Source organism: Pinus tabuliformis, chromosome 4_1 (genome assembly GCF_031772625.1).
Source record: "Pinus tabuliformis cultivar Carrire ecotype Pingquan chromosome 4_1, CPIR1, whole genome shotgun sequence".
Classification (NCBI taxonomy): domain Eukaryota; kingdom Viridiplantae; phylum Streptophyta; class Pinopsida; order Pinales; family Pinaceae; genus Pinus; species Pinus tabuliformis.
The window spans coordinates 247,436,889-247,460,706 of record NC_142303.1 but is presented as its reverse complement, the minus strand read 5'-3'; the positions used below and the strand labels follow the sequence as shown (position 1 = coordinate 247,460,706).

Genomic DNA, 23,818 nt, shown 5'->3' with positions numbered 1-23,818 from the left:
TCAGTGATTCCACTAGTGATGGAGTTCATGGCCTTTGCATTTGCGATGTAGGCTTTCCTCTCGTCTTGGTTCGTTGGAAGAGTGGTAGTCGTTTTGTATTCATTTTGAATAAAATGCCAAACTTCGGGTCCAAGGGACATTAAGTAGTAGGTCATTCTTTTCTTCCAGAAACCAAAGTTAGTGCCATCGAACAGAGGAGGTCTTCCTAATTCTTCGTGATTTCTCATCATGGTTGCGGATCCTTCTTCAAGTTGTTAGGCTAGTATGAAGAAACCTGCTCTGATACCAATTGCTGGAAATACTGAGAGGGGGGTGAATCAATATTTCTTACTATTTTTTTTATTTTTTCTTTAATTGTTCTAGTGATTGCCAACAACATATATAGATATGTGTATGTATACACAAAACACAGAAATCAACAGCTGTAATTAATGCTCTTATTAAAACTCAGAACAGTACAATGAAATAAATAAAATAGAAGTATAAATCTGATTGTGAATAGTTGCCAAGCTCCAACTTGGACTTCAGTGAGGCTCCAACCTCCAGAGCACCAACTCTGTTTTGCAGTGGTCCTGCACTTAGGAGCACCTACCCCCAATGACTTCTGTCTAGTTCAGTTCTGAGGCTCCAACCTCTTGGGCTCCAACCCAACCTTGGTATAAACAGGTATGCTGCTACACACTATTCAGCTGAGATTGTCTCACTCTTGCTCTCCTGCCTCTGCTGCTTCTACTGCCGCTACAGCCTCTGCTGCTTCTACTACCTCACACTCTGGTTCTTCACCACACCAACAACAACAACAGTTCTCTGTTTTTACTGTTTTATACATTCTCATGCCTTTTTCCATTCGTTTCTGCTTACTCAATGGCTCTTTGGCTTCCTCCTCGCTCGCTTGAGCTTCGGCTTCCTCAACACTCGCTCGACCTTCCGGCTTCCCTCCTCCATTCGCTTTATCTTCCTCATGATTACCTTCGATTGGTGGTGTCATGAAAATATAATGTCGTCGCGGAGGTGTTTTAGCAACGTGGAAATATAATGTCGTCGCAGAGGTGTTTCAGCAATGCCAAAACTGGTGTTTCAGCAACACTGAAACTGGTGTATCGGTAAATTTTTCACAATTGTCGGTGTTTCAGCAACTTTTCTCCAAGTGTTTCAACAGTGTTCAACAGCTGCAGCAGCCTTCACCAATGTTCACTAGCAACTTCATACAACGCAAATTTTCCACAAGTGTCGGTGTTTCAGCAATGGAGAAATTGGTGTTTCAGCAACTTTTCTCCAAGTGTTTCAACAATGTTCAACAGCTACAGCAGCCTTCACTAGTGTTCACCGGCAACTTCATACAACGCTTAACTACCTCTACTCCTCTTGGCTCCTCTTGGCTCTGTGTGCTCCTCTTCTTGAATATTGCCATATTGACATCAATGACAATCAGTGTCCAACAGTATATGTGTGTATTATTGTAAATGTTGTATCGAGCTAGTTTATAAAGCTCCATAGAAAATAGGGTTATTTTTTGGTTGAAGAAAATGTGTATAAGTATATGTGGATTGTAAATATTGTAATGAGATGTCTTATAAAGCTCTAATAAATGGTATGTTTGTAATGTTTTAGCCAATGCTCATTGTAAGTACTGCAACGAGATGTGTTATAAAGCTCCATGGGAAATATGTTTTGTTTTCAACAGTCTTGTTGGTTATAGGTGTCATTGAACATCAAGGATAGTGTTCCCCAAGGGGGACGTTTTTGTAATAGCCCTGGTTAAAAATCCATGTAAAAATATATAAGACAATGGTTGATGGGACACATATTCCAAGAAAATAGTGGAAAAAACATCCTAGTGGGGTGTCACTTCAATTCATTAGGGCTAAGGAAATTGACAAAGGAAATGGAAAAGGCGTTGGAAAGGCATGAGGGATTTTATTTATGAAAAATAATATAAATCAGGAGAAAAGGAAGGTGAAAGGTCACAATTTGCAAGTGAGGAGTAAATTGAAGGAAAATAATGGAAAATGAAGAAAATAGAGGCCTTATTAATAAAAAGGCTTCTGAGGATCAGTGGGTAAGCTTGGTCAGTTTAGTTTTGTTGGAGCTCTCTTCTATTCCCTTTCTCATACTCTTGGATACTTAGAGTTTTCTTGGAACACTATTGGAGAGTGTGGCATACGTGGAGTTTTGGAGTAAGAAGGAAAAGGAAGAGCAAGAAATCACAAGAGGACACTAGGATCAACAACTACAATGGATTTTTCTTGCAGGTATTGAGTTGCATGTATGTTTTCCTCACTAGTTTTGGCATGCATGGCATATGCATGTGGATTATTGATCATGATTTGTCACTGGCCTGGATGATTGCCTGGATTGATAGTGTATTTCCTAGCCTTTTGATTTCCTGGATAGCCATGGAGATTGTGGATTTATTTCCTTGTTTTGTTTTGGTTGGTTCTCATGTTTCCTTATCTTGGGTTGAGTTACAATTCCTAGAAGCCCTGGTTGGACAAATGTTGTAGAAGCCCTATAACAACTTGGTTTGAGTTACTAGTCCTGGAAGCCTTAGTTGGAAAAATGCCCTAGAAACCCTTGATGGGTTGAGTTACTAGTCGTGGAAGCCCTGGTTGGACAAACACTCTGGAAGCATGGAATAAGTTGTGGGTTGAGTTACTAGTCCTGGAAGCCTTGGTTGGAAAACACTCTATAGCCCTAGAAGGCTTAGATAGAGACCAATCTGATGATGGTTTTGTGATGTATGACCATGAGGTGGAATCATTGTTTGACGGATTGAGGTGGATGGCCTATGGAAGCCCTAAATGGTTTTGGATTGATGTTTTCAATAAGATCCCACATTCATGCTTGGAATATGGCACATGAGTGACTAGATGAAGAGAGTTTTCTCTCATCCATGTCTACGGTCGAGTGGAACGTGGTATTCCATAGCAGGTTAGATTTTGCATCATTAATATGAAGTTATTTCCCCTTGATTATCTCATGAGTATTATAGTGGTTTATATGTGGATTATATGGTTGTTGTTTCCTTGGTATTTCTATTGTTATTAAGTTGGTTATGAATTTGTAGTATGACAGTGGCTATATATGGTTCCCATCATGTTTTAACTTGTATATGAATGAACAATGTATCTATGGCCTAATGGATGAAACTGCGGCTAAAGTGATAAGGAAACAATGCCTCATAGTGAATCTTAGATAAGTATGAGACCCCTATACTTAGATCTGTCATTTACACCTTTAGATTATATATTTGTGATATGTTTGACAAAATGTTTGTCATGGCTAGTAGCGTTCCATTCAAGGTCTTGTTCAAGTAATTGTATTTGTACTTTCATTTCCCTGTTATCCTATTGTTCTGAAGGTGTCATTCAATTATGTACATATTGTGTTGTGCCAATGTTGCATATGCAATGCTAGGTATAGATGGTACTATGTACATGTTGGATATGTGGTGTTGTGTGTATATTGTACATTGCAAATGATGGATATGCGGTGTTGTGTGCATATGGTGTTGTGTGCATGATTGTACAATTGGTGTTGTGAGCATGTGGCGTTGTGTACATGTTGTACATGTGGTGTTGTGTACATTTCGTGCATGTGGTACTGTGTACATCTTGTACAGGTAGTGCAATGTACATGTGGCATTTTCTACACGTTGTGTAGGTGGTGTTGTGTACATGTTATGTTGTGCACACGTTGTGTAGGTGGTGCTTTGTAAAGCTGGTACTATGTCCATTTTGTACCTATGGAATTGGTGTACATGTTCTATTGTGTGTGTGTCATACATGTTGTGTTGCGGGCGTGTGATACTATGTATGTGCATTGTGTAGTCATGATATTGTGACCTATGTATTCATTATGTTGTACTCTATGTATGTATATGTATTGTGTGGTGTTGTACATCAGGTATAGATTATTGTGTTGTGTGGTATGTCAGGTGTAGGTACTTGTATTGTGTGGCATTGTACATCGGGTATAGATGGATGTATTGTGTTGTACACTTGGTGTAGGTGCACGTATTGTGTTGTGTTGTACACTGAGTGTAGGTGTATGTGTTTTGTGTCAAGTGTAGATGCATGTATTGCATGGTGTTGTATGTCGTATGTGGTTTTATGTGTGTGATGCACACTATGTGTATGTTCACATGGTTGAGGAGAACAAACTAGGTGTTTCTCGGGTGTGGCAAGCGATCCAGTGTGCATATAGAATAAGGACAAAGGTAGAATTTAAGGATTGACTAAAGGATATGTATCAATATTTTATTTTAGTTTAATTATGCATGTTATTTATGATTCGGGTCTATGATGATTACATGTGATCTATGATTCTATTCTGTGATGGTTACATATGAGTTATGATTTTGATCTATAATGGTGTTCCGAGCTAGCTTGATGTGATATGTTTATACATGATGATCTAGTCAAAGATGTTAGTTTGACTTGTTGTGATACGAAGCAAACACGATTGCAAGTGTATCGTATTGAAGAGCTACCAATGAGGTACGATGTGAATTTATTTCAATTTATTTTAAATATAATGGAAGTTATGTGCTTGGTACAGGAATCATGGAAATGCATGGTTGGGTGGTTGAAATCGACTGCAAGAATTAGCAGAAGAAATGAAAGGAATTGGAACACGAAGTAGTATGTTGGTAAAGAATTCAAGACAAGGCCATTGTGGGACACTGGTACCCAATAGTTTCCATTGATTTCCATGAGCATGCTATGACCGGTATAATGGTTTTCAGGTAGGGATATGCCTTGGTTTTTGTATCTTCTGACGTGAGGAAGCCTTGCCAAGGGATGGAATTCCAATGATGGGGATGCCAACAAAACTTGGAAGGTGTGTGACTACACAAAATGGGGTGACCAGATTTCCCAAGGGACTGTGTAACAGAGAAGGGAAGGTTGGGGATAATTTTTTTTAGTCATTATCATTGACATATGGAATCATATTCACATTGGGAGTGTACCCTAGAAAAATGAGTCGGTAATTGTTCAAGGAGAGGATAAGTGGTGTAGGATTAGAGCGCTGGACATTGGATGCAGATTGGACCTTGCAGTGGATTTTGGACTTCCTGGGAAGGAGGTGAATCCTGGTGTTACTTCGAGGGTGGAGGTGTGAGCCTCTATATTCCCTTGTTGCGGATATATGCATCGTATCCTTTTATTTGTTGGTTGAGAAAATGTACATATGTGTATATGTGTGTATTATTGTAAATGTTGTATCAAGCTAGTTTATAAAGCTCCATAGAAAGTAGGGTTATTTTTTGGTCGAAGAAAATGTGTATAAGTATATGTGGATTGTAAATACCGTAATGAGATGTGTTATAAAGCTCCAGTAAATGGTATTTTTGTCATGTTTTAGCCAATGGTCATTGTAAGTACTGCAACGAGATGTGTTATAAAGCTCCATGGGAAATATGTTTAGGTGTCGTTGAACATCGAGGGTAGTGTTCCCCAAGGGGGAGGGTTTTGTAACAGCCCTAGTTAAAAATCCATGTAAAAATATATAAGACCATGGTTGATTGGACACATATTCCAAGCGAATAGTGGAAAAAACATCCTAGTGGGGTGTCACTTCAATTCATTAGGGCTAAGGAAATTGGCAAAGGAAATGGAAAAGGCGTTGGAAAGGCATGAGGGATTTTATTTATGAAAATAATATAAATTAGGAGAAAAGGAAGGTGAAAGGTAACAAGTTGCATGTGAGGAGTAAATTGAAGGAAAATAATGGAAAATGAAGAAAATAAAGGCCTCATTAATAAAAAGGCTTCTGAGGATCAATGGGTAAGCTTGGTTAGTTTAGTTTTGGTTGAGCTCTATTTTATTCCCTTTCTCACACTCTCGGATACTTAGAGTTTTCTTGGAACACTATTGGAGAGTGTGGCATACGTGGAGTTTTGGAGCAAGAAGGAAAAGGAAGAGCAAGAAATCACAAGAGGACACCAGGATCAACAACTACAATGGATTTTTCTTGCAGGTATCAAGTTGCATGTATGTTTTCCTCACTAGTTTTGGCATGCATGGCATATGCATGTGGATTATTGATCATGATTTGTCACTGGCATGGATGATTGCCTGGATTGATAGTGCATTTCCTAGTCTTTCCATTTCTTGGATAGCCATGGAGATTGTGGATTTATTTCCTTGTTTTGTTTTGTTTGGTTCTGATGTTTCCTTAGCTTGGTTGAGTTACAAGTCCTAGAAGCCCTAGTTGGACAAATGTTGTAGAAGCCTTGTAACAACTTGGGTTGAGTTACTAGTCCTGGAAGCCTTAGTTGGAAAAACGCCCTAGAAACCCTTGATGCGTTGAGTTACTAGTCCTCGAAGCCTTGGTTGGACAAACACTCTGGAAGCATGGAATAAGTTGTGGGTTGAGTTACTAGTCTTGGAAGCCTTGGTTGGAAAACACTCTAGAGCCCTAGAAGGCTTGGATAGAGACCAATCTGATGATGGTTTTGTGATGTATGACCATGAGGTGGAATCATTGTTTGATGGGTTGAGGTGGATGGCCTATGGAAGCCCTGAATGGTTTTGGATTAATGTTTTCAATGATATCCCACATTCATGCTTGGAATATGGCACATGAGTGACTGGATGAAGAGAGATTTCTCTCATCCATGTCTACGGTTGAGTGGAGCGTGGTAGTCCATAACGGGTTAGATTTTCCATCATTAATATGAAGTTATTTCCCCTTGATTATCTCATGAGTATTATACTGGTTTATATGTGGATTATATGGTTGTTGTTTCCTTGGTATTTATATTGTTATTAAGCTGGTTATGAATTTGTAGTATGATAACGGCTATGTATGGCTCCCATCATGTTTTAACTTGTATATGAATGAACAATGTATCTATGGCCTAATGGATGAAACTGCAGCTAAATGATAAGGAAACATTGCTTCATAGTGAATCTTAGATAAGTATGAGATCCCTATGCTTAGATCTATCATTTACACCTGTAGATTACATATTCGTGATATGTTTGAAAAAATGTTTGTCATGGCTAGTAGGGTTCCATTCAAGGTCTTTTTCAAGTAATTGTATTTGTACTTTCATTTCCCTGTTATCTTATTGTTCTGAAGGTGTCATTCAATTCTGGGCTCTGGGCCTGAAAAAGCTACTCAAATCCTAGGGACACTGGCACAACATTGAGAAAACTAGTCCCTAAAAGTTGGCATGCCTTGTCATGAGAGCATCTAGAGCCTCCTGAATGTTGGCAAAGCTATAGAATGGGAGTAGCTGGGAGTCAAGTGGTCCAAAATCTCAGTAGGACCTAGGGGTTAATTGGCAAAAAAGTTGGGATGGTTCCTGGGGGTGCTAATGCTGATATTGGAGGTCTGTATGGTGTGTTTCTATTAGTTCCTTCCTTAATGTGACTTAGGAGGTCAAATCATATCATAGTGGCCTCTCGTCGCATGCTTACCCTGGTTGGCCGGTTACTTGGGTAGATGTGGGAGGAGGGTTTTATAATGTAGAGGTATGTTTCCCCAACAATTGCATAATGCATAACATTGATTAGCATAATTTTACTGAACCACTTGATTTAAATCACTAACATCATTATTGTTTCCACTACTAATGACATAATCCTTGATCATGAAATCCCTTCTTCCATAATTCGAAATCCCCACTATCAAACCAATCATTCTATTTGCAAGAGTTGTAGTTTGAATTATGAGAAGAAAGGAAAGCATGGGAGGCTCCCTTATCCGTAAAGAACCTATAGAAGCCCTATTGTTGCACGCATATGATCATATATGGGAAATATTTCAATAGGGGTTTTGGATTGAATGTGTCTAGAGGTTATAGGGATACAATGATGAAGTAGCCCTAGAATTTACTCTGAATTTCATTGACAATAGGTTAGTGGTAGTAGATACAGCTATGGAGGGAAAATAAGAAATTTTAGCTATGGTAATAGGGTTACGACATATAGGAGAAAGATAATACTACAAGAGAAGATCAAAGCCATAAATCATGGAACGATTTCTAGAGCCTGGGGAAGTGGATAAGAAGGGGATATGGTTTTATAGGAGGTAATTGACACACACATGGGATGAAGTAGCAATGTTTGTACAGAGGTATATTACCTACAATGGCCACCATGCATTTGTGTACTTAAAACATCTTCGACTAATGGACCATCTAAGGCATGGAAGATTTATCCACACTTTCTCCTCAAGACTCTACAAAACATGACATCACTTGTAGAGAAGTTAGGATGGACCAAGGAAACTCTTTACAACCATGGAATTATAATATTATTATTGGAACGGGATCTAAATTAAGAAGCAAAAAGATGGGACAAGATTATGGGAGCCCCAATTAAAATAGCATAAGCTACAACTTTGATCGCAAGATAAGAAGAGGCTACAATTCTATCACAAAATGACATTGTTGAAACTCTAGAAGTTGTGGCTACTTCCAGTCCTAGAGCTATGAATAGGGAATACATTGTTGCAACGCCCTTGGCAATTGAATACTCGTTATGCCTATCAAAGAAGAAACCCTAGAAAGAAATGTTTTGATTCTATAGATTGAAAAGGACAACAATTTTGAGATCATAGGTAGTAAACTCCCTACCAAGGGATTAAGGAGAATGATGAATAGGTTATCCTATATTCTAATCCCCAAGAAAAATAGAAATAGGTACACCCCTATGGCTACAACTTAAGAAGTACACAATAAACCCCTGTTATAACATGAGAACCAACAAGGGTGGAAGCTGAAGTAGCTACAACATAGGGAGAACCTTGGTTGCTCCACAATAAATAGTAGGGGTGGAAGGAGAAGGAGCTACATTATACGGAGAGACATATACTTCTCCACAAGAAGAAAAAAAGATGTCTAAAGAGAAACCCCTTATTGGGACACCATTTCTAGCAAGTGAGATCTGGGATGACCAAAATGTTGATGACCGTACAACTGATAAAGAGATAAGAACCAAAAAACATGTTGCAACAACATAACCAAAAAGATAATATTTGGGGGAATTCCTTATTGTTATCATTTAAGTTTATCCAGAGGAGGAAGAATAGAAAGTAGTTTTTGTTCCTAGAGAAACCATTGTTGCAACATCCAAACTTAGGAAGCCCAAGAAAGTAGGTACCTTGGGTTCTTAATTTCCATTGTATGAAACTCTCTTAAGAAGTAAAAAGATATTAGATATGGAAAATATGAAGATTCAAGTTACTATTAAAACATTAAAGGATGATCCTAAGGATATGAGGTCCTTTGAGAAGCTTTCCTTCCTTGCTAATGTAGAAAGTTATATGGTTGAACAAGAACCTCATAATAAAAGCCAATAGACATCTCAAACCCCTAAGAAAGAAAGAAAATAGATAGTTGTTAAAACAACATACTGCATACCTACATTCATTGGTATGACCACTTAGACTGAGAAAAAAAATAGTGGAGGATAAGGACATACAAGTGGATACCCCATATAAGTGGGTAAAGGAAAAATAAGATAGATGGAATCAATCATTGGCTTCATATGAGGGAGTGATGCCCATTAAAGAGAATCATCAAATTGTCAAAGGAATGAGAGAAAGGTGGGTTTAATTCTTTGAAACCCACACAAATATATGGGAGGAAGAAAAAGAAGAAGAGAAGAAGTTGTTTCAATTGGAGAGACACGTCAACATGTTGGAAATAGAGAAAATAAAACTTTGCTTGTTAGTACAATCAGCTCTCGGTTATAGAGACCCTTCTCCACATTACAACATATTTTTGCAAGAAAAATCCATAATGTTCTAGAGGATATCCATATTGACTAGAAAGGCATTTGAAATCACAGTCCCAACCGTATTTTTGGAGGCCTACTATGCATGTACCAATGAGAATAAGAATCTCCTCTTTGAGTTTTATCAACATAATTTTATGTTATTCCATGATCCCATTTGGAAACCAAATAATTTTTGTGGGGGATTTACATTTGAGAGAATTTTTGTCCACCCCAATAACCATGTTGATGTTGGAATTCTAGTGTTGGAATTGATGTCAGTAGGGTCTTGATATTGTTTTTCCTATGCTTTGTGTCAACCTGATGGTAGTAGTCCTCCTTATGATTGTGATGAGTGTTGTTGGCATTATGTAGAGTTATTTTGTTCATTGGTTTCTTGCAATGATGTTATATTCTTTTTGGTCATGTTGGTTGGCATTGATGTTAACATGGTTATGACCTATTGCAGGATATTCTTAGCTAATGTAGGAACTAAACGTCAAGTAGATATGTGATAGAGGTAGTTGGACAATTTGATGATGCTCCTACAGGTGGATGATGATGCTACAAGTGCTATAGGTTGTTGGATAGGTTGATGATGTTGCTATAGGTGTTAGATATGTTGGTCCTTATTGAGGAGTTTGGAATATTAGGTCTTCATTTCCCTAACTTGTTGCAGAGGTGTTTGGCTTGGGTTACTAGTTGCAGAGCATGTTATTGATATTTGGAGGTGTGCACAGATGTTGGAGAAGGTGTGAAAGCAGCTGGGATAAGTTCTAAGTTGAATATTTATTGTTTTCTCTTATGATCTATGCTAAGCACTGGGAAAGTGTGTCATGTGTGCGGTTGAAAGCCTTCAACCAAGATTTTCCAATGTTGTGCATGCGGCATAAAGCTTTTCAACCGATATTTTCTAGTGTTATGGATGTCACTAAGACCTAAACTAGAAATTCTTCACATTCCTAGCACATCTCAAGAGTTTTATTGGTTTTTTTTATTGTATTGTTTGTTGGGGGGGCAAGACAATGTGGTGGATTGACCACATGTTGAGCTAGAAAAATTAATTTTTTTCCTTTGTTGAAATTTTGATTACTTAATGTAAATATAGAATTAGAATAAGTCGAAGAGTTTGAGTTAGGGACTTATTTTCCAGCTCACTAGTTGTCTTTTCGTTTTCCCTCTTTTGGAGGGAATAAGAAATGAACCATTTATTTGAGCTTGTGAATAAAAGAGGGCATTGAATGGGGAGGAGAGAGATCTTCTCCTACCTCCGAGTATTTACAGCTGAGTTAAGTAAAATGGAATTTGTGTGCAACATATTTGTTCATAAATCTATTTTTACACCTGTGTTTTCTTGCCTCCTGTCTCTAGTCGAACTGCATTTGCATTTTATCTACATTTCAGAATTTTTGTCACCCTTTCGATAGTGTTTTATGTTTGTAAATATCTAATTTATGATAATAGTGATTTTTATGCATGCTTCCTTGTATCATGACCATTTAATCCTTTTTTGCAGCAACTTTATTTTTTTTATGCAGGCAGAATTTGTTCTTTCACCCAAAATTCATAACACCCAACTGAAAAAGGTGAATGCTAGGCAAGGAGAGGTGTCAGGGGAGATTTTTTTGAGTTAAGAATCAAGCTAGACCATGGAGGAACCAATCCTGCATAGGAAAAAATCTTTTCATCTTCCAAAAGGCCGAGAAACAAGTTTCTAGAAGCACTACAAAAATATTTTACGGTGCCTACATGTTTTTCAAAAGTGCGTTGCAAATATATTTTGTTGCACCTATAGCCAAATTTCTGCACTATGTTTGAGCCCAGGTTCTCGTTTCATTTTTCCCTTAGTCATCTTTTTTTTGTATCATAGTAGGTTTTATGTAGATCCATGTTTGTGGTAGAGCTACGTTGTGTTGTTGTCTACGACAAAGGGAGACGACAATGCAAGAAAGGAGAGCACCAGGTTGAGGAGAGAGACCTATACCTTGTGCAAAAGTCCAAGAAGAAATACACAAGTTACAATATCATTTAGAGGCTATGGAGACAAGAAATCAGTGGGACCTTGAGGTTGTGTTAGGTCCCTATAATACTAGTGATTATCCCATTACTATTGTAGTTATATCCCTTATTAATATTTTTATGCCCCTATTGTCCCCATATTGTTATTACTGTGCCCCATAGAATCCCTATATTGTTATTTTTGTGACTTTATATTATTATTGTTAGGTTGGCTGGGTTATATTGTGACTCCTTAGACTCCTATATATAGAAAGGAGGTTTTGTCATTTGAATCATCAAAGAATCATTCATTTGTGTAATGTAAAGGAAGTTGCCCCCTTGAAGAGGCTAAATTCTAAGGCGTTGATCTATCTTTTCTATCTTTTTGTGAGCTGGTTTCATAACATTTGGGATCGGAGCTTTGGATTCTATGGTTTCGCTGCTCCAAATAGGTCATCGTGGCATTTTTGCTATAACATTTTTTTTGCAATGTTTCAGAAGCAAAAAAAAAAAAAAAATCCATTTGAGATGAAATCACATTGAACCGTGGGTCCAAATTTTAGAGCTTTTCGCACTATATTTGCGGAGATATGATCTGAGGAAGTTGGTCTTTTTGTAGACTCCTGAATTACATTCCAAACAGGTGACCTGGGGAAAATCGTCATAACTTTCTCTCTAAGCATCGGATTGAATTTTTATAAGAAGGTACAGAAATAGGATGGATTGTAGTTTCTTGTATATATTTTTCAAAGCCAAAGGTCAAAACAGGGACATGTGGCATGTCGTACAAGTTCGCTCTACCAAACTAGTCTATAATCAAGTCACTGTCGGAGATTTTGCATAACTCTTCCTTGGAGAATCCAATTTGGATCAGACTGGTGGCATTGGAAAGAGGACATAGAAGGCTACAACTGGCCACAATTTTAGAACTGGATGACCCGAAATTACAGAGATACATCAGAGGCAATATTGAGCTCCTACAAAATGAAAAAAGTTGTGTAGATTTTTTTAAATTTTTGCTTAAGCTTGGTTTGAAAAATTATTTTGAAGGAATTCAAAGGGAAAAGTAGAGCATTATTATCGGTAACTGATGCCCTGAGGAAAGAAAATCCAAACACCTAGTAAGCAACCTGAAAGCTCTAGCATGACTCATGAAGAAGAGGAAGAAATGCTACATGATATATCAAAATTACAAGACCAAGTGCAACAAATGTCACTCTCACAAAAGTTAACAAAAGCTAAGATAAATGGCGTGAATATAAGATAAAGGGCATGGAAGCTAAAATGAATGGCGTGGAAGCTAAGATGGACAATTTGAAGATAGATTTGAAGATAGACTCGACAAATTTTCTACAAGAAATACTTACAAATGGTGAAAGGGTAGTAAAGGAAACTCATGATGCGAACAAAAGAAATGTTAATCATGATTTCATAGACTCTGATGTTGGATCAAAGAACCACCATATTCCAAAAATTGATATGAGGAAGTTTGATGGCAAGGATCCCACAACATGGATATTACAGATGGATCATTTTTTCGATCTCAATAATGTGCAAAACACACAAAAGGTACGTATTGCAACTTTATATTTGGAACCAAATCAGTTTGTATGGTATCAATGGATTTTCTCTCATAAACAAATTATCACTTGGGCAATTTTTACGAAAGAATTGACAACACATTATGAGGATACAAAAGAAACACTTTTTTAGCCAATTGATAAGTCTCAAACAAAAGGGTTCAATAATGGAGCACATTGAAGAGTTCCAAAAATTGAACATAAGGGTAAAAAATATTCCAAAGGTGCATAGGATTGATGTGTTCATAGGGAATTTGAAGGATAATATCCAACATGATGTTCACCTTTGGGAACCTGATTCATTAGAGAATGCATTCAGGTTAGCAAGAAAAATGGAAAGAAAAATTATGGAAACTAGGAAGCATACCACTCACAACTATAAACATGGAAGTGTTGTTGCCCCTAGTCTTCCACAACCTATAAGGTTGACTCCAAAACAAGTGGAAGAAAAAATAGCAAAAGGGCTTTGTTACAGTTGTGATAGCAAATACACTAAAGGTCGTAAGTGTGATGAGAAGAAATTATTCTACATAGATTGTGAAGAGGAAGAAGAAAAGGAGCAAGAAAGGTAAAAAGAAGAGGATATACTAGAGGAACAAAGCCTAGATAAAGAAGAAATGAATCCGACCATATCTTGTAATGCATTGGGGGGAATTATCACTCCTCAAACCTTCAAGATAGAAGGACAAATCAAGAAGATAAAGGTAATAGTTTTGATTGATTTAGGAAGTACCTACAATTTTATTCATTGTAAGGTAGCAAAAGAATTGAATTGCTTCCTATATCCAACACCAGAGTGTCAAGAGATGGTTGCAAATGGAGGAACAATAAATTGCTCTCGAAAGTGCCATAATATCAAGCTATCCATGGGAGAATATGTATTGACTAGCCCAATGCTTTCCATTCCAATGGGAGGTGTTGATGTTGTACTAGCAGTCCAATGGCTACAATCCTTGGGTACAATAGCTTTTAATTTTCAAGAACTTTTCATGAAATTTTCTGTGGAAGGAAAGGAAGTTGAATTAAGGGGTATTGCAGGGAAACTGGGAATGATAATAAGCTCTAATGGTATGAGAAAGCTTCTAAAAAAGGAACAAAGAGGTGTAATTGCACAATTATGTTCGCTAGATGTTTCCACATTGAAATCATCTATTTCTCCATATCTCCAAAAAGTCTTGGACAATCATTCCAAGGTATTTGTGACTCCCAAAGGTCCCCCACCTATTCGTGATCATAATCATGCTATTCATTTGATTCCAGGAAGTGTTCCTCCAAACATCAGGCCGTACAGATATCCCTATTCCGAAAAGAGTGAAATTGAACGTATGGTTGCAGAAATGCTAGAGGCTAGTATAATTCAACCTAGTCAAAGTTCTTTCTCTGCTCCAGTAGTATTGGTGCACAAGAAGGATGGATCATGGCGCATGTGTCTGGATTATAGGGAGCTCAAAAATCTCACTATTAAAGATAAGTTTCCCATTCTTGTCATTGATGAATTACTGGATGAATTGCATGGATCAATTTACTTCACCAAGTTGGATCTTCATTCAAGATATCATCAAATCATAATGAAGACTGAAGACATTCCGAAAACAGCATTTAGAACTCATGAGGGTCATTATGGATTTTTGGTCATGCCTTTTGGCCTTACCAATGCACCTTATACATTTCAAGGTTTGATGAATTGCATTTTCAAACCCTTCCTTAGAAAGTTTGTGTTAGTATTTTTTGATGATATACTAATCTACAACAAGTCTTGGAAGGATCATGTTGAACATGTTGACAGGGTGCTACAACTATTGGAGGAGAAACAATTATATGAAAAAAGATCCAAATGTTTCTTTGGAGTACAAGAGGTGGAATATCTGGGTCATATTGTATCTCATGAAGGAGTTAAGGTAGACCCTAGCAAAATTAAAGCCATTAAGGAATGGAAAATCCCCGCATCCATAAAGCATCTATGACAAGGATAATTTTAGGGGCGAATGTTCGCCCTTTGGTGAAATTAAGGGGTTTTAAATTTTTAGTGGGCGAATATTTTGTATCATAGTACATTTTTACAAATCACCTCAAATAGCCCACCTTATTTTAAGGAAGAGGGTAAAAAAGGTAAATTTAGCCCTTGAAATTAGGACTTACAACCTTCCATTCTCCCATTTTCAAGAATAGGTTTTATTTAAGTGAATCCATTCGCCCATTTTCAAGAATAGGTTTTATTTAAGTGAATCCTATGGGCCAAATACCATATTTATAAAAGAGGTATGGTAAATTAATAAAAATATAAATAAATGAGAGGTATGGTAAATAAATAAAACATTTTTTATATTTACTCCATAAGTCACCTTATATACATGTAAGGGTGTAAACAAATAAAAATATAAGTAAAGTGGAGGCATGGTAAATAAATAAAACGTCTTTTTATACTTACTCAAAAGGTATGGTAAATAAATAAAAATATAAATAAACTAGACGTATCGTAAATAAATGAAACCTCTTTTTATATTTAGTCCATAACCCTCATTCTATTTATGAAGGCTCAAGAAAGAGGTTTTATTTAAGTGAATCCTATGGGCCAAATACCATATTTGTAAAAGAGGTATGGTAAATTAATAAAAATATAAATAAACGAGAGGTATGGTAAACAAATAAAACATTTTTTTTATATTTACTCCATAAGTCACCTTATATTTAAGAACACTCAAAAAATGGGTTATATTTAGGTGAAACCTATGGCCAAAATACTATGGGACAAATACCATGGACTAGATTGTCATTAATACCATGCAAAAAACCATTATTAACCCTAATATTAGAATTAATAAAAATAAAAATGGCACATGGTATTGACCCATGATATTCACCAAAATGGCACATGGTATTGACCCATGGTATTCACCTGGAATGTAGCCTATTTAAATGGGGGAATTAAACCAGCATGTAGCCTATGCTAAGATTCACTAGGACTTTACAAAGTTTTATTATTTAGTGAAAGACTCACCAACATCTTACAAGATTTTATAATTGAGTAAAATATTCGCCATGCCTAGTGAGAGATTCGCCAAAAAATTATATATACATATTATATTATTGATAAAATCGCCTTCCATTTTTCCTATATACCATGGAGATTCGCTCATTTATTATATTTATAAATTTAGGGGGGGTTCTTAAAATTGTCCCTGATCTATGAGGATTTCTTGGGTTGTCAGGGTATTATTGCAAGTTTGTTAAAAACTATGGGAGAATAGCAGCATCTCTAACAACATTATTGAAGAAAGATGCATTCTCATGGACTCCAGAAGCAACAAAGGCTTTTGAACATCTTAAAGAGGCAATGTGCCAAGCACCGTCTTAGCTACACCGGACTTCACAAAAACCTTTATTGTGGAATGTGATGCTTCAGGAAATGGAATTGGTGCAATTTTAATGCAAGATGAAAGACCCATTGCTTTTGAAATTCATCCAATCAAGGGAAAGTTTTTACACAAAGCCATTTATGAGAATGAAATGTTGGCAATACTACATGCACTTAAGAAATGGTGACCCTACCTAATGGGAAGACACTTCAAGGAAAAAACTTATCATGATAGCCTTAAATATTTTTTAGAACAAAGAGTATCCTCTGAAGAGCAACAAAAGTGGGTCACAAAGATGTTGGGTTATGAGTTTGACATCATCTACAAAAAAGGGAAGCAAAATGTGGTGGCAGATGCACTCTCAAGAAAGGATGAGGATGTGGAAGCATTGTTGTGAACCATTTCTATTATCCAACTAGATTGGATAAACGAAGCAAGGGAGGAATGGAAGAATGATGAAGAAGTGTGGGCACTTATTCAAAAGTTACAACAAGATTCTAGTACATCTAATGCATTTAGCTAGCAAAATGATTTGTTATGGTACAAAGATTGCTTATACCTCTGTAAGAATTCCCAACTCAAACAAAAGATTCTTATAGAATTGCACACTTCTGCCTTAGGAGGGCACTCGGGATTTTTAAAATCTTACCACAGGGTTAAGAAGGAAATTTTTTGGGATGGCCTTAAATCAGATATTCAAAAGTTTGTGGCAGAATGTTTAGTTTGCCAACAAAATAAAGTTGAAACAATTAAGACCTCGGGTCTATTACAACCTTTATCCATTCCAAGCCAACGTTGGGAGGAGGCTTCAATGGATTTTATCACAGGTTTACCCAAGTCTGAGGGAAAGAGTGTCATCATGGTGGTAGTTGACAGACTTACCAAGTATGCACACTTTTTTGCATTATCACATCCATTTAAAGCCAGTACAGTTTTTATTGCATTTATGGAAACAATTCAAAAGCTACATGGAAACCCAAAGATTATTGTAAGTGACAGAGATCCCATTTTCACTAGAAATTTTTGGACAGAATTATTTTCTTGTCTCGGTACTCAGTTAGCTCATAGCTCATATTATCATCCTCAATCTGATGGGAAAATTGAGATAGTAAACAAATGTTTGGAAGGATATCTTCATTACTTTATATCTGATAAACAGACACAATGGGTCAAATGGTTGCGTTTGGCTGAATGGTGGTATAACACTTCCTTCCATACAACAACAAAAATGACCCCATTTATGGCACTTTATGGATATCAGCCACCATCCATCACATCATATTTAAGAGAAAATTCTAAGGTTCAAGCAATGGAACATCACATCGAACATCAACAACAAGTCCTCCAACTCTTAAAGGATAACCTCGTGTTGGCACAAAATAGAATGAAACAACAGGTAGATCAACATCGCAGTGAAAGAAGTTTTGATGTAGGTGATTGGGTATTCCTACAGCTACAACCATATAAACAAATGTCCCTCAAGCAAGCTAAGAAGGATAATAAATTATCACCAAAGTATTACCGTTCGTACAAGGTGTTGCAAAAGATTGGTACTATGGCATACAAAATGGAGCTTCCTGCAGCTTCTCAAGTGCACCCAGTTTTCCATGTTTCATGTTTAAAGAAGGTTATAGGCGACAAGCTCCCAGTTCAAACAATATTTCCAGAACTTGATGAGGAAGGAAAAATTATATTGGAACTGGAAGCAGTCACAGAAACAAGAACTCAACAGCTATGAAATCGATCAATTTTGGAGTATCTTATCAAGTGGAAGAACTTATCCGCTGAAGATTCCACATGGGAGGATGCTAATTTTATACAGAAGCATCCAGAACTACTCAGGCATTGAGGACAACACTTTTTTGAAGGAAAGGGGCATGTTAGGTCCCTATAATACTAGTGATTACCCCATTACTATTGTAGTTATATCCATTATTAATATTGTTGTGCCCCTATTGTCCCCATATTGTTATTACTGTGCCCCATAGAATCCCTCTATTGTTATTTTGTGCCTTTATATTATTATTGTTAGGTTGGCTGGGTTATATTGTGACTCCTTAGACTCCTATATATAGAAAGGAGGTTTTGTCATTTGAATCATCAAAGAATCATTCATTTTTTTAATGTAAAGGAGGTTGCCCCCTCGAAGAGGCTGAATTGTAAGGCATTGATCTATCTTTTATATCTTTTTGTGAGCTGGTTTCATAACAGGTTGGGGATGACAATGGATTAGAGGAAGAATCTATAGCAGAAAGAGCAGCACTTGTGGATGAAGCTCTAGAAGTTAAACTGATGAGGTCAGTGTTAAGCTCAAGTTCAAGACCAAAACATGAGTTATCTATCTATGATGGTAGTCTAGTAGTCGGGAATAAGATGGATTGGATTAGTGAAACAGATAAGTATTTTGAGTATGAGAAGATTGAATAAGATAAGTGGGTAAATTTTGATGTAACTAGGTTGAAAGGCCATGCTGCATTGTGGTGGGACAATGTGTAGGTTGAAAGGTTAAAATAGGGGAAAATATTGATTAAAAGTTAGGACAAGCTGATAGAAAAAATGAAGGGGAAGTTTCTGTCGAAATACAATCAGTTATCCCTCTACAGACATGTGCATTTCCTCAAGAAAAGGTTGTTGACAATTAGAGAGTATACCGAGGGGTTTTATAAGGTGAATTTGAGGGAAAGTTATGTAGAAGACACCCCAGAGAAGACAACACGATACATTAATGGCTTGAAGCTAGAGATTCAAGATGAAATCAACATTCTTTCTCCCAAGATGATGTAAGAACTAGAGAAATTTTCCTTGAAGGAAGAAGAGAAGATAATGAGGAAGCAAAATTCAATCAAAGGACGTGGTTTTGATAGACGAAAAGGATAGACAACTGGAAGAGGGAAGGCTCCACCTCAAAAGAATGATGCAATTAAACCAAGACAACAAGGACAAGAAGAGAAAGAAGTTGATTCCAAAGGAGGAAGACCTTACCGAAGAGGTAGAGGTAGAGGAAGAGGCGTAGAGACTATCTATTGGTGCTATAAGTGTGGGAATCTGGGTCACAGATATTTTGAGTGTCTTGAGAATGAAAAAAGAGGAAAAATAGATGCATATGTAGCTCAGCCAAAAGCAACAAAAGAACATGCCCCTGTGGTAGAAAATGCACTAGAGACAGGAGAAGCTTTAATGACGAATAAGGTATTACTAAATCCAACCAAGGAGACTGTTGAACCAGCATAGGGAAAAACCTTGTTTAGGACTCTCTGCAAATCCATAGGAAAGTGTTGCAAGGTGGTGATTGACAATGGGAGCACTGACAATCTAGTTTCCACATAAAAGGTGGAAATCCTTGGATTAAAAATTTTGAAGCACCCAACACCATATAAAGTGTCATGGTTGCAAAAGGGTCACCAATTGTTGGTGAGTGAGCAGAGCGAAGTGAAGTTCCAGATAAGCCAACATAAGGATAAGATAGTTTGTGACATCATGCCAATGGATTTTTGCCAGCTTATTTTGGGTTGACCTTAGTAATTTGATAGGAAAGTGGTGCATGGTGGAGAGAACAACACCTATAAGTTTGAAAAGGATGGTAACAAGTATGTCCTTGTGCCACTAAAGGAAAAAAGTATAGTTGGGACAAGTAGCTCAAAAGCATTGTTGTTGGGAGGAAAGGAATTTATACAACAAATGGAGAAATAAGAGTTCAACTATGTGGTGATCTGCAAACCAAAGGTAATACTTCTACACACTGAAATTGTTGATTTACCTGTTGAGGTTCAAGAGAGGTTGCATGAGTTTAGTGATATCATGGTAGATGATATGCCAAGTGAGCTTCCAACTAAGAGAAGTACTAGCCATCACATAGACATGATACTAGGAGAAATCCTTCCGAATAAATTTGCTTATCGAATGACACCCAGGAGAATCAAGAGATAAGGAAATATGTTCAAGGACTATTGGACAAAGGGTTGATAACAGAGAGCTTGAGTCCATGTGTTGTCTCTGTAGTGCTCAGTCAAAAGAAAGATGGAGAATGGAGGATGTGCACAAATTCCAAAGTAATCAACAAGATTATAATCAGATATAGATTTCCATTGCCAAAAATGGATGACATGATGAACTATTTGAGTGGCGAAACTTATTTTTCAAAATTTGATTTAAAGAGTGCTTACCATCATATATGTATCAGAGAAGGGGATGAGCAGAAGATAACTTTCAAGGCTAATAAAAAACTATATGAATGGTTGGTCATACCATTTGGATTATAAAACACACCAAGTACCTTCATGTGGTTGATGAACGAGGTCTTCAAGGAGTTCATTGGTAAGTTTATTGTTGTTTATTTGGATGATATTTTGATTTTCAGCCGAACAAAGGAAGAACACCTTAGGTATGTAGCTAGAAAGGTTGCAGTAAGAGAAATTGTTGATTAACCTGAAGAAGTGTACTTTCATGAGTTCTGAGTTGGTATACTTAAGCTTTTTCGTTTCAAAGGATGGGCTAAAATGGATCCATATAAAATAGAGGCAATTGTAAGTTTTCCTTCACCCAAGAGAATTTTTAAAGTTAGGATTTTTCATGGGTTATCTAGCTTCTATTGGAATTTCATCAAGAATGTTAGTGGTATTTGTGCACCCATCATTGAAACAATAAAAAAGGATAGTGATGAGCCCCAATTTTTGGTACAATTTGGGCTCATATTGGCCTACTTACCTTGCTCAACCATTCATATTTTACCACTTATGCATTCATTTCTTAGTATATTCATGTTGTTTGTAGGAAGAAGGGCAGGCATTATATCTATGTGACTAATACATGATGATTTCAGGTTCTTGGCATTAAAGAGAGCAAAAGACCACGCAAAAGGAGACAAGGAGACAGCAAAGGTGACATTGCGGGTTCATAGGGAGGTTGTCCACAGTCTTGATGACCCTCCTCATGATTTTCACCTTCACTCCGAGCTCTAACAGCTCTCCCCACCGAGCTTAAAGGTAGCCAACACGTTCTACAGGATCAGCAGTTTTACAGCAGTTTGACTTTCAGTTGGACAACCAAGCTCCACGAATGGAGGAAGCCAGCTTGATCTTCATTTTGTATAAATATGAAGGCCGTAGCCTTTTTTAGGAGCTTTTTGAACTTTTGGACTGATATTGTAATTTTTGAGCATAGCTTGGTGTTTGTTTTTGTAAGCCAGTTTTGGCATGATATTAGACTTTTGATTATGAATAAAGGCAAGCAGATTTGGATCTAATTCTGAGCTTTTAAGTTAGCTATAGCTCTCAGGTTAGGGCCCAACCTGAGAGCAATAGATCTCCTCTTCTTGTAGTGTTATTTACTTTTCTTTCCAGCACTTTGTTTACTTGTTTTGATATGCATTTCAAGAACACAGTTTGCTGATTTGATTTCTTTAATAGGATTGAGTAGGATTGGTTTATGATTAAATTACTTTCAGCTGTTTAGATTCGGATAGGGGGTTTGTAATCCACTGGAGCTCCAAGAAAAGGTTGTTAGAGATCACTGCCATCTCTGTTTAGGGATTGGGGTGCAGTCTATACCAACCACCAAAAAAACGCAGTCTTTTCTACCTTCATGCAAGCTGCAACATAGTCGGTTTAATCGTGGATCCTTCCATGCACTTTTTCTCTTGAGCCATACTTCGTCATTGCAATTCCATGCACGACTTTTCTTCATGATTTACATCACTGATTATTGATTTAATAGCACAGGTAGCACTGGTTAATGAATTCTCGTTTTTGGTGCAAGACATAAGTCATTTGTTTTATTTACACTGCTCCATATCATTCTACTCCCTTCTTCTTCTTCTTAACCTCTCCTCAAGCCACCTACTCGACCTCTGTTCATCTCGTTTACCTTCCAACTCATCCATTTCCACATAGCTTCATCTTTTTAACTTTTCGTTGCTGCCATCTTTCTATCCACCAACCAACTCCGTGCACTCTCTCTCCATCTTGTTCCTTTGCCCCTGAGCCATCACAAGTTCCATCTCCACCTTACCTATCCACCCAAACCATTCCATCACTTCACCATCACCCAAAACTTCCACTTACAGCACATCCTGTAGAAGTTAGCAGACTTCCTGTAGAATTCCTTAGTTTCCTGTAGGATCCCCTGCAGACATCCTGTAGAAGCCTGCAAACTTGGTTGCCGAGCATTTGAACGTTGTAGACTTCTGTGGACTAATGCTAGGGACCCTCTGGGACCTCTCCTAGCCATCCTGACCTTTCCCAAGCTTTCTCTCCCTTCGCACCACCTCTGCACAACCAAACCCTAATAAGGAACAAATTCATAATCACTCCATCCACTTAAGCAAAAATACAAAAACAATGTCCTTTTTCATAAAAGTAGTTTGAGTTCATGCATTTCACATCATTAGAAGTAATGGCATCAGTTGTAGACATTTGCACTCTCACTATTGCACCATAGAGGTTAAACTAGTCAGATTAGGGTTTACTAGGGTTTCCATGCTTTGGTTGGCTTTCAGTTCATTTTTGCAAAGTAGATCAATTTCCCTTGAGATAGCCTTCATTCATCATTTAGAAAGCTTCTTCTGAGAGCATATAGAAGTTGGCTTGAGCCCTAGCGGACTTGTGCCAGCTGACCAAGTGACAACTGCGACAAGAGCTAGTACTTGTGCATACAGCACCGTCGCTTCCAAGTTTGTACGAACTACTGGGTTGATAAAATTAGAGATAGGGAGCCCCAGGAGTTCTAGCATTATTGCTACAATACTGGAGCCCACCATCTTTTTGGCGCCGTTGCCGGGGAAGCGTCAGAGTATTAGTAATTGTTGCTTTTCTTCTATTTTCTTACTCTTGCCTTCTGCTAAGTAGTTTATTTCATTTCCATTCTGCAAAAGTAGAATAGACATTTCCTGCTTTCATAGATTAGCATTTCCTGCTTTCATAGATTAGCATTTCCTGCTTTCATAGATTAACATTTCCTACTTTCACAGATTAGCATTTCCTTCTTTCATAGATTAGCATTTCATTTCTTCAAGCGTTGACTAGCATTTCCATTCCTGCAATTTCATTTGAGCAAAGTATATTAGTTCTTTCCTGCTTTCAGTTTAATTCTGCATCTTTATAGTTAGCTGTAGATCAATCTGTTTCAGTTTTGCAGGTACAAAAGAAAAAAAAGCAAA

General features: G+C 37.3%; 1 pseudogene; it reads left to right on the top strand.

Annotated features, from left to right (window-relative positions):
- LOC149175199 (uncharacterized) overlaps positions 1 to 23,818 on the top strand; it is a 136,279-nt pseudogene that overhangs the window by 23,072 nt on the left and 89,389 nt on the right.